The sequence below is a fragment of the Choristoneura fumiferana genome, chromosome 22, assembly GCF_025370935.1.
Source record: "Choristoneura fumiferana chromosome 22, NRCan_CFum_1, whole genome shotgun sequence".
Classification (NCBI taxonomy): domain Eukaryota; kingdom Metazoa; phylum Arthropoda; class Insecta; order Lepidoptera; family Tortricidae; genus Choristoneura; species Choristoneura fumiferana.
Genome location: NC_133493.1, coordinates 8174653 through 8186364, shown reverse-complemented (window position 1 = coordinate 8186364; position 11712 = coordinate 8174653).

The window sequence follows — 11712 nt, the reverse complement described above, 5'->3', positions numbered from 1 at the left end:
TTTATTGTAAAATTATGACTAAGCCCTATGTAGGTATAAATCATCATTAGATTAAATTTAGAAGTCGCGGTGGCCTAGTGGTTTGACCTATCGCCTCTCAAGCAGAGGATCGTGGGTTCAAACCCCGGCTCGCTTTTGTGCGGAATTACATTTGAAATTTACCACGAGCTTTGGGGTGAAGGAAAAACATCGTGAGGAAACCTGCACTGACCTGCGAAGCAATTCAATGGTGCGTGTGAAGTTCCCAATCCGCACTGGGCCCGCGTGGGAACTTTGGCCATAGCCCTCTTGTTCTCAGAGGAGGCCTGTGCCCAGCAGTGGGACGTATATAGGCTGGGATGGAGATTAAATTTATATTAAGTACATGCACTTATCAGTACCCGGCTATGCTGTGTTACTGTGTGTATAAGGAGGTGGGCAGAAACCTCTAAAGTCATATGGTCTTGCGCATGTTAATGCCATACATTATCCAATGTACTGTTAATATCCGCTGTCACGATTGTGTGCACTCGAATAATTCGCTCACTATATCAATCAACTAGCTGTTGCTCGCGAGTTCGTTTATCGCTATCCCATAGGAACTATGCGATTTTACGGGATAAATACTATCCTGTGTTCTTTTCCTGGACTCAAACTATCTGTATACCGAATTTCATCAAAATCAGTTCAGTAGATTACCCCCTACAACCTGACAAACTTTACCTCTTTACAATAGTAGTATGGATTACTGTGTTCTTTTTGTGTTCTCTAAATGCTTTATTATCTTATAGTCTTGGCTAGTTAGCAAGGCGACGAAGATAAGTGAGTCCATCTTCATTCATCACCTTCGTACGGGACGCATAAACTCATACCGCCATCTATGTTTAATAATTATTAATGCGAAATTTGGTGATTATGCGCATGTGAATGTTTGTTACTCCTTCACGCTAAAACAGCCTAACGAATTTGGGTGAAATTTGGTATGCAGATAGGTAAATATGTGGAGTAACATATAAGCTAATATTTATCCCGATATTCCCACGGGATCTTAAGAAAATCTCAAAATTTCAACCGCTAGGATTAGCAAGATGAAATTTGGCGCAGGCGTTGTTTAAAAAGTTAAAGAAAATCCACGATTACATTTTAGGGAATTTCTATGCGAATTTAGTAAAATCCCAGAATTCCAATTCAACTGCCAGCTCTTATAGTTTATGCGTGCGAAGCCGCGGGTAAAGTTTAGTAAATTATAAATGTTTAAAGTACCAGTTAACACTCCGTGGTATTATTTGTTCCCAGCCCGCCACGTTGACGCTTGCAATCAAAAAGGAAGCGCCGCGCCGGTTATCGCCCGGACGCCGATAACCGTCTGTCGCTATACTGTCGCTGCTAATAAAATGCTCTGCTTATCCCGGCCCTAGTTTTAGTGGTCCGCGTCCATAGACAGTGTTTGCACACTTTACATCAAGGCTGGCCAATAGATTTACTAGGTGGGCAAATTTTTTTAAAATCTGAGGCGGTGCTGGGCCAATTTCAGATTATCAGGTGACCCGCATGATCGTTTGCCCCCTACTATAATAAAAAAAAACCTAACTACAAAAATTAGTCATGCTTTTAGTCATCTGGGCGTTCAACGCGTTGGCGGGCCAAATTGTGCCCCGCGCGCCTGAGTCTTACTTGCTTTACACAATAGATTATTTCCCCATCCATATCGTTAACACCTAGTGATTTTATTCTCTTTGGAAATTGAGCCTCCAATACTATACTTTTTTCCACAATGGAACATTTCTGTAATATTCGATTCTGACTTGACCGCCTGTTGAGCTCAATTTTCTCGACTGTCTCATAAAAAATAAGATGGTAAAACGTTGTTACATAACAACAAAAATAAGAAACATAATCAAACAACCAAACTGAAACTGTATTTCTACAATAGCTTAGAACTCGGTTTCATTTCGAATTTATCCTTCATCATCATCATATCAGCCGAAGAACGCTTACTGTTGGACACAGGTCACCCATAGACCTCCAGTAATTTGGTTTGAAGCAGCTTGCATCCGGGCACGTATCTGAATATCGAAAATTAAAATATCGATAGTTAAAATATCACGTTACACACACACAAACATCACGCCTGTATTCCAAATGGGGTAGGCAGAGCACACGAAACGTTACCGCTTCGGAGCCACTTTTAGCAATTTTAGGTTTTAAGTTTGACAAAAACGGCACAATAGTGACAGGTTGCTAGCCTGTCGCCTACGGTATACCTTAACCTATATCCTCAGTCGCCTCTTACGACAGCCACAGAAGGAATGGAGTTAAAATATCGACGGTAAAAATATCGTACCTATCCTAACCTACGCTACTTTCTATATTTTGACCGTCGACTTTTTAACTTTAGATACATTAATTTTCGATATTCAGATACGTCCCCCTGCATCCACCGTGAACCCGCGGCTTTAACTAGGCCATTTTTCCTTTTCGAATTTGTCCTTCATCATCATCATCATCATCAGCCGGAAGACGTCCACTGCTGGACAAAGGCCTCCCCCTTAGAACGCCACAATGAACGACAACACGCCACTTGCATCCACTGGTTTCCCGCTACTCTCACGATGTCGTCAGTCCACCTGGTTGGAGGCCTGCCAACGCTTCGTCTTCCGGTTCGTCCTTAATTTGTCCTTATTTCTTATCAATATCGTATTTTGTGATTTTAGCTTTCAAGGTCGAATAACCCTGTACCTACCTCTGTACTTTTGTTTCCAACGATTTTCGAAATTATGTTTCATTTGAGTTGATTTTCCGAAATTTTAAATGACATCGGAACATTCACATTTCAATATTTTCGGGTGGTTTCCGACCCAATACTCGGTTATTCGTTCAGTTCAGTTTCAGCGATCTTATTATTTAAATTAGAATTTCGAGGTAGGTAGTTTCGGGAGAAAATCTGCCAATCTAATGTTAGCTATTTAATTACACCCAAAAAAACAACTAAGTAAAAATACAGACAGGGACACAGGGACAGGGGTTGCGACCTCAGCTCCGGGTCGTACCTGGTTCAGCAGGTGGCGCTGGCCATACGGCGGGGAAATGCGGCTGGCATTATGGGCACCTTTGAGCCGGGTAGGTACAACGCGGAATGGTGGTTTTTAGGTTGTAGTTTAGGTCTTTAGTTAATTTTAAGTTGACATGTAATTTAATTATTTGTAATTTTAATATTATTTTTTTGTGTTTTTTTTATAATTAACTACTTTTATGTTATTTAAATAAATTAAATTGAGTAAAAATACAACGCAATAAGACATTTTCACAATTAAAAAAAATACGATAAAATGTATTTAATACAAATGATAGTTTGTGAATGTTTGATCAAATTAATTAATCGACGTAATCTTAATTACAGTAAAACGTTTAAATTAGCATCTAATGAAAGTAAGAATTGGAACGATTCCAAACGAGGTTCTGATCCCCCGCAGCCAGAATGATCTTAGAGGAATGCAAATGATGCCTCGTGCTGACGTACTTCGCTTGTTACTTGAGTAAGAGGCTTTTACTATCTACGATCCGAAATGTATAATGTTTATTTCGCCCTCAAAATGGAAAAACATCTTATACAAATATAGGATGTTTCTACACAATTCAGTAAACGTATTCAAGTTGATGGGTATCTGTGATGCCGTCTCCGTTTGCTGTGTCCGAATAAACATAGATAGACGGCGTTACATTTTACTATTTCATAAAATTTATCAGTGAGTGATGAAACAGAGCGGTGAAGGAAAACATCGTGAGGAAACCTGCACAAACCTGCTAAGCGATTCAATGGTGCGTGCGAAGTTCCCAATCCGCAATGGGCCCGCGTGGGAACTATGGCCTAAGCCCTCTTGTTCTGAGAGGAGGCCTGTGCCGAGCAGTGGGACGTATATAGGCTGGGATGATGATGATGATGAAATAGGTCCTGAATTCCTGGACCTATTAAGCTGAATAAAAGATTACTTACTGGCTATATTCTTTTGACTTTTCTGCAGGCAAAGCGCCAGCCTGACGTAGAACAAAGGAAGAGATAACAAGATGAGTTCAATTTTTAACCCCCGACGCAAAAAGAGGGGTGTTATAAGTTTGACCGCTATGTGTGTCTGTGTGTCTGTCTGTGGCACCGTAGCTCTTAAACGGGTGGACCGATTTGAATGCAGTTTTTTTTATTAGAAAGCAGGTTTTCTAGCGATGGTTTTTAGACATGTTTTATCAAAATCGGTTCAGCCGTTTCAAGATCATCAGCTCTTTTGTTCGCTGCGGTAGGAATCTTAGACGCATAATGGGTATTTACTTTCAAACATATTTGGGACTTAAAATTTTAAACACCCATGTATAACTATGCAAAATTATGGAATTCTCGGCCTGATGCTGCAGCCAGGATATCCAGAACACTAGTAGGTACACTCTTGATAAAAGCATAGCAGATGTGTGATACGTGATGCATGAGGTGTTTGGATTCGTTTTGATCAGTATTTGATTCTACATACAATGCAATGGTGGCAACAGGATGAGCTGATGCTCCAGCCAGGATATCCAGCACACTAGTACACTCTAATAAAAATAATAGCACATATGTCGTGTTTGGATTAATTTTGATCAATAATTGATTTTACATACAATGCAGTGGTGGCAACCAAAAAAAAAGGCCAGAGTCTTGAGACTTTCTGTAGAGACCTAGTGTTCAGAAAGACTCGTTCGCCTGTGTGTTTGTCGAGTCATGTCCTCCTCTCCTTCATGTTTCCTTAAAAAAAAAAAACTTATAGTAAATTGCAATATGATTTCACACGTCGCTTCCGTTAAATTTAATAGTATTCGATTTTATTTACAACCCTAAAAGATCACAAGTGAAACCTCGGTTTTGTCGACTTTTACAAATTTTTACTTTACCAGAAATTTCAGTGCCACACCATACCGCCTCTTGTAAAAAAGCTTCCAGACTGCAATTTGAGATTCTACCAACTTTCCAGGACGGTAAAAACTGAAAATTTGCGTGTTTTATATCAATAACACCCTTCATTATTCCTGTTATAATCGGACATTCTCTTTGAGGTTCCAGGACGTCTTTGAAGTTTTTTTGTTTGAAAAAATCTCATTCCGTTTGAATTATTCGGGCTTTTAGATTGAGGTTTTTCAAAGCGATTAATTAAGGGTTTGGATGGAAAAATGGAATTGATTGTTTCCGTTTAAGTTAGCAATTGACCTTATATATGAGTGGTAGGTACAGGTATTGCTTATTGTACCGATTATAAGTACCCTAGTCAATGGGGCGTTTTATTTTAGTTGTATTAGGCTGTGTTTACACCAGAGATGTGCGAGAATGTATTGCGAGTAATGTGTTTTCCATGAACCAATAGAAACACTTAATTTACCTATCTTCGCTCTGCTTAGCTGTTTCCACTAGAGATGTGATATTGTGCGAGAATAGTTAAAGGTTTTTATTGCTTCATGAAAACACAATCCCTGGCAAGACATCCTCGCACATCTCTGGTGGAAACGCAGCCTTAACTTGGTGGATGCCGGAGTGGGGATAGTAACGATGCGGCAAACAAAGGATGGACCAAGAAATATCAAACAAAGAAGGAGGATCCGAGCTAAACTAGCGTCAGATATTCTATCGAACTTTTTGGCGATATTGATTGAAACATGTATTAAATCAGCTATGACGTCACTGGACCGTCTTAGATCATTACGATGTGTTTGAGACTTCGGGATAAGCCCCCGTGGAGAAGGCAATTAGCGTCTAGGTATAATAAAACTGAGGCGTCTTAAGCCAAGAGCTCGTAAAGCAAGTATTAGGCGAGTTGTTAACGTTGAGCGATAGAGTTTGGTTATACTTCCCACTAATATCATAAATGCGAAAGTTTGTACGTCTGTTTGTTTTTTACATCACGTCTAAACGATTGAACCAATTTAGATGAAATTCGGTATACAGTTATTTTGAGTCCCGGAGATAGGATAGTTTTTATCCCGGAAAAACGGGATAGCGATTAACAAATTCTACGCTGACGGACTCGCGAGTGGAGGCTAGTAGGTTACGAGTGTAAAAGTCTTTATCAATTAAATTGAATTATACGAGGGTTGTTATCGTTTCGATTCCTGAAAAAACTGTTCAAGCGCGAGTCAGACCTACGCATCGAGTGCAAAATATATCTACATTCCGTTCCCACTGCAGGACACGGCCTCATTTCAGACTTGGTCCTTACCTTGGGGCTTGGCGATTCCTACATGGGCCCAGTGCGGACTGCATGGAAACTTCACACACGCCATTGCATTTAACGTATTGTACAATCAGCAACAAAGATATGTATACAGCCCAAGTGCAAAAAATACACTACCTTAATGTTCAGGCAATAAAGTCCTGCTTACATATTTTTGGCACTTCAAACGTTTGTATATTTTGGTTGCTGACTGTACATTTTACTGGTTGTTTTGCGTATTGTAGGTACTTTATGCTCCGAAAAATGGAAACTTTGAAAATTCGAAAATCGAAACTACAGAAGTGTGGCAAAAGTTTGGCACGCGACGCGCCGCCTCTCAACGCGTCATGTTACACCATCCTACCCTCAGAACGTGTGCCATAAATTAAGTCATTAAAAGCCATCAACGGCGCCACCGCCGCGGTGTTTACCACCAATTAAATACCGATTTAGTGGCATTAATCATCAATTGTTATGAATGTGCTTTTAGGACACAGTGGCGTCGGCTGTTTACCGTTTGCTTGAACGTAGCTAATCCTTCAGTACATAGACGATGCGAGTAAATCGTGTGAGTTTTGTTCCATTACGCAGTCGCAAGGCTTTAGCATTAAATGAGAGGCCAGACGGCTGCTTAAAAAAAGGTGACGGCGCGGAATCGCAGTGACATGGCGTATACATCACGACTTTTGGTAGAGAGCATGCGGTAAAGCCCTGTTTCGCGATTTTTTTTCGGCAAAATGTAAGAAATGTATGTGTGTATGTGGTATAGCACGCGGTACGGATTACCGAGGACCTGGGTTCGATTCCCAGTGATGGTCTTATTTTTCTGTTTTTTCTGTGCATCTATATTTCAGTTTGTATTTTCAATTTCGGTTTTACGCGATGACCGTAAAAGTAAAAATTTGGAATTGAAATAAAAAATACAAAAAGATTCCAAAAAACCAATCTTAAAATGTAAGACTTTATGTTTTGCCGAAAATAGTCGATCTTTGGTGATCGACCAACGACGGCAATGTACTGCAACCGTGGTGTGATTCTCGCATCATCTAAATAGGACTTTAGTGTGAGAGTTTCATTTGTCACAACAAAATAACTTCAAACATACAAGGCAAATGGTGAATTGTCTAATGAGGGCTATCGCGTATGAATTCGCCGCTAGAGGCGCTAGTGTAGCGAGAGGTCTCCGAAATGTCAAATGTTATCTTTCGGACACCTTTGTTCTAACTTTTTTCGGAACAAAACGGGGCTACTTACGCAACACTGTAACATGGTCGATATTTTTATGGTACGGTAAAATTATGATTTTGTTTTCACGCCCGTAATAACAAACTGACCACCATACTTCAGACAGGACCTTTGTCTACAGTGGCGCCAACTGGTGAGCGCGAAAACGGTTGCCTTCATTCCTTTTAAAGGGCTAAGTGTTTTTCCTTGCGAGCATGCGTATTATTACTTTTTAGACTGCTAATGCTAGAGTACTTGTGCTAGACTACTACTACTAGACTATTACTGCTAGACTACTTTTTATCCCAATATTCCCACGGGATCTCGATCTGCCAACGCATTTATCCTAAATTCTAAAGGGCTAAATTTAGAAATGAATGTCTAAAATCTGGTAGCATGGTGAACGGTTGTGTTGCTCTGTAGATGAGTTGTGGTTGAGTTCAAAACGCGTCAGTGTAGTGTGGTGATAGATGAGTTTGTGTGATTTGTGTGTATTCTTACTTACAGTGTGGAGGTGGAGAACTACATGAACACACATTTCCTGCATTATCGTAGCTATGACAAGGTCGCGGGGGAGCAAAGTAATTATTTCAGTTCACTGATATGGACCTCCGCTCAGCCTGATTCTATAAATTGAATACGGTTGTTTTTCATGTAACGTAAATGAAGGTCACGACGTTATTTTTAGAATTCTTTGTAGTTAAAAGCGACTCCTTGACGCAAGTGAAGCCACGTAAAAGCTAGGCTATGAACGTATATGTAAGATCATTGTGCAAGTTTTGGAACCTCTGGGATTTTTCTAGAATCTTGGAATTTCAATTGAACCTAATAATTCGCGCAAATGAAGCCGGGGGCAAAAGGAGTGCTGTTTAAGTAATCAATAAAAAGACTGTTTGTATTAGGTATCGTCAATTATACTTAAATAAACTTTTTGCATAAAAAATTGCATAACCTGTTGAAACTGCTTAAATTATATAATTCTCGTTTGGCATAATTATTTTTGTAATAATGTTCATTAAGAAATAATGTCATTTGTATAATATGATTTAAAGTATAGTTAATATCTGATATAAATTACGATTAAGTATAGGGCGTAATAATCATTTTACGTGATTATGTCTGTATAACTTAAAAATTAGTTTAGGTTGGTATTTCATCAAGGCGCGAAGCGTCAGCCACGCGTAATAGGAGATCAGTTGAAATTCGTTCACACATTACTTTTTTTTTAAATATAAAATATACTTATAAATTATGCGATTTAAATATTTTTCAATATTATACTATGCGTTTATTATGCAGTTATGGGTTATGTCAACTGAATAATTTCCGAGAACATAATAATTATTCAGTTTGTTGCTATGCATTTCATTTACATACAAAAAGCAAAAATTACCAAATTTGTAGTTAATACACGCCCGGGTAAAAGCTAGGACGTATTAAATGTATTTATAAGTGTTATGCAACGTCATAAGTGCTATGCAACGTCAACACCGCTAGTATGGACATTACAGATATAATTCCTTCACATATCGCCACTTTGGATTACAATGCTCGGATCGTGGTAGGTACTTACTGTACGACCACGCCTTTATTGTTAAGATGAAGAGGGGCTGTGAATGTAGCAAACTAACCAGAGACAACGGAGAAGACAAATTGGCAACGTGAGTAAGCCAGTTCACATTTAGTCGAATCAGGCGTTATTTTGCGGAGTCAACACTTCGCCATTACAATGGACTATTTCCCTTAAATTTCGGAGGTAAGGCGACCAAAGCTGACATCCTTATCCTTAAAAAAATATATACCTCGTTGAGTTTCTTGCCGGATTCTTCTCAGCAGAGGTTTTTCCGAACCGGTGGTAGTTTTTTTTTTACATTCATAAAGTGCTTGTTATAGCCTAAATTGAATTCGTCATATCTCTCGGGCATCGTGCCACACGATAGGATTGGTAGCAACAATTTTTTGTACGCAATCTATCAAATTTCATAAGACCGTCAGGTTGACCAACCTAACACTAGATTTTTTTACACTATGCAGGCTTATTTTATAGCAAAATACTCGTGTTACCTCTTTGGTGGTGCAATTAAAAAAATCTAAAACAATGCAATAAAGGATTTTAATTTTTTTCAGCTTTAGAGCAGAAAAGTCCCGCTTTGTGCTGGGTATTTAGTGCGTTTATGATGAAATTAAGGCATAGTTGGAAGAAAAAACATTTTTCGATAGAAGGCTCTGTATATAATTTGTCTACGGTTGGTAGTGTTTATGCAAAGGCAACCAAGCATGCAGCATTGTCATAGGGCGGTGTCGCAGTGAAGCGAACTAACGACCCCACATGTATTGCGAACAGCTAAGTAGGTAGTGCAATTATGAATATTTATTTATTTATTAATTTATTTTAGGAAAACAAACAGCTTGAAATAATGCAAAGTATAAAACACATAAAAATATTACAGTAGCTACAACAGTTTCCACTATTAAGAAACATAACATGCTGCTCAGGCAAGACAAAAAAAAAAAACTAAATATACAAGCACAAAATCATCTTATACAATAAGGCACATGAAGAAGATATTAAAGATTAAATACACTTGTACTACTTAATTCAAATGAATTAATAAAGAGATTTATCGACAGCGGTTCAATTGCTAACATTGCCCTGCTTCTTCAAAGCAGTAGCATATTGTTGCAAGCTCATATTGAAAACATCTATATCGGGAAAATGATTGTTATGATTCTTGCATGCTCGAACGAGGAGTCTGTTTCTGGCATAGGCAGTTCCGCTAAAGGGAATGGCGAATAATTTGGAGGAGCGAGTTCGTCGCTCTGCGCAAGGTGGAGTGACGATCTGCGAAGAGGATAAAAGAAAAAAGCAAAGATAAAGGTAAGGAGATCTGCTGGTAGAAGTTGGATGCGTCGAGCCGAGGACAGGGCGCAATGGCGCATTGTAGGAGGCTTATGTTGCAATAGGCTGATGAATATGATGCTAACCCTTACCTTATTCCAGCTTATATACGTCCTACTGCTGGATAGAGGCTTCCTATCATGAGAGGGCTTGAGCTGTTCTCACGTATGCCTAGTGTAGATTGGGAAATCGCTTTGCAGCCGTATGTCTGTATGTTCTGCCTATGGCTACATGCATTTCCCACAACATTCAATCCAAGCGCCCTTCCACGACTCGCCCTTTTTTCCCATTTTGTTTTGTGGGAACCGGATCAAACAAATTAAACTGTGAAAGGCCTTTGCTATTTTATTTATAGCACCGCTTATTTGCGGAGGTTCTCCTGATTTTATTGCAGTTCGATTTATTCTGTAACGATTTTGTAAACGAGTTAAAAAAGGGAAGAAATTCAATTTGTGAATGCGATGTAGCGCTTGAGATGAGTGGAATAGTTTACTTCGAACAGTGGTATGAGAAATAAAGAATCATAGAAAGAAAACTTTTACTCGTGACTTCTTACAAGTTTTAAAAAGAGAAAGATGGAAATAGAGACAAATGGTCATAAAATGGTTCCAGCTCAGCATAAGCGGCTTTACAGCCGGCGCTGGTCTTCTGTTACAACCAAAAAATATGTTTTGTTTTTAATAGCGCTTTTAAAAAGTCGTAGTGGCTTAGTGGTTCGACTGGTGTCTTAAGCAAAGGGTTGTGGGTTCGAGTTTGGGGTTTCGGGCATCTCTGAGGTTTTCGGAATTCATGTCATGTCTATAATGAGCTTTACGGTGAAGAAAATTATCTTGAGGAAATTTGAACAACTTGCGAAGCAATCCAATGATATGTGTAAGTTCCCAACCCGCACTGGGCCCGCTTGGGAACTACATCCCAAGCCCTCTCAATCTGAGTGCCCTGCAGTGAGACGTATATAGGCCAAAATGATGACGATGACGATGATCTTTTAGTGGAACCAATTGAAAAAACACTCCTCTGCAAGAGAAAAGTCTTTCATCTTACAGAACAGTTTTCAGTTTAAAACACGGACGTTAAATTAGGTCAAATAAGAAGATACTGAAAGTTTCTTTCTCTGGCTGTACAATGGGAACATAATAGTATCCCGCGGGAACCAATCACAGGGAGTTACGTAACGCGGCAATCGATCATTGCTCGGGTGTTGTGAGAAACACATGGATACAGTAGACAAAACCTTTTTAAATAATTACAAATACTTCACTCAGGCTTTATTGGGTTTACCGGTAGGTCTGTCAGCCGAATGGGTATTTCGGAATTTTGGAGAGAAAGCAAACATTTATTCGCAACATTTCAAAAATATTGTAAACAAAATAAATTTAAAAA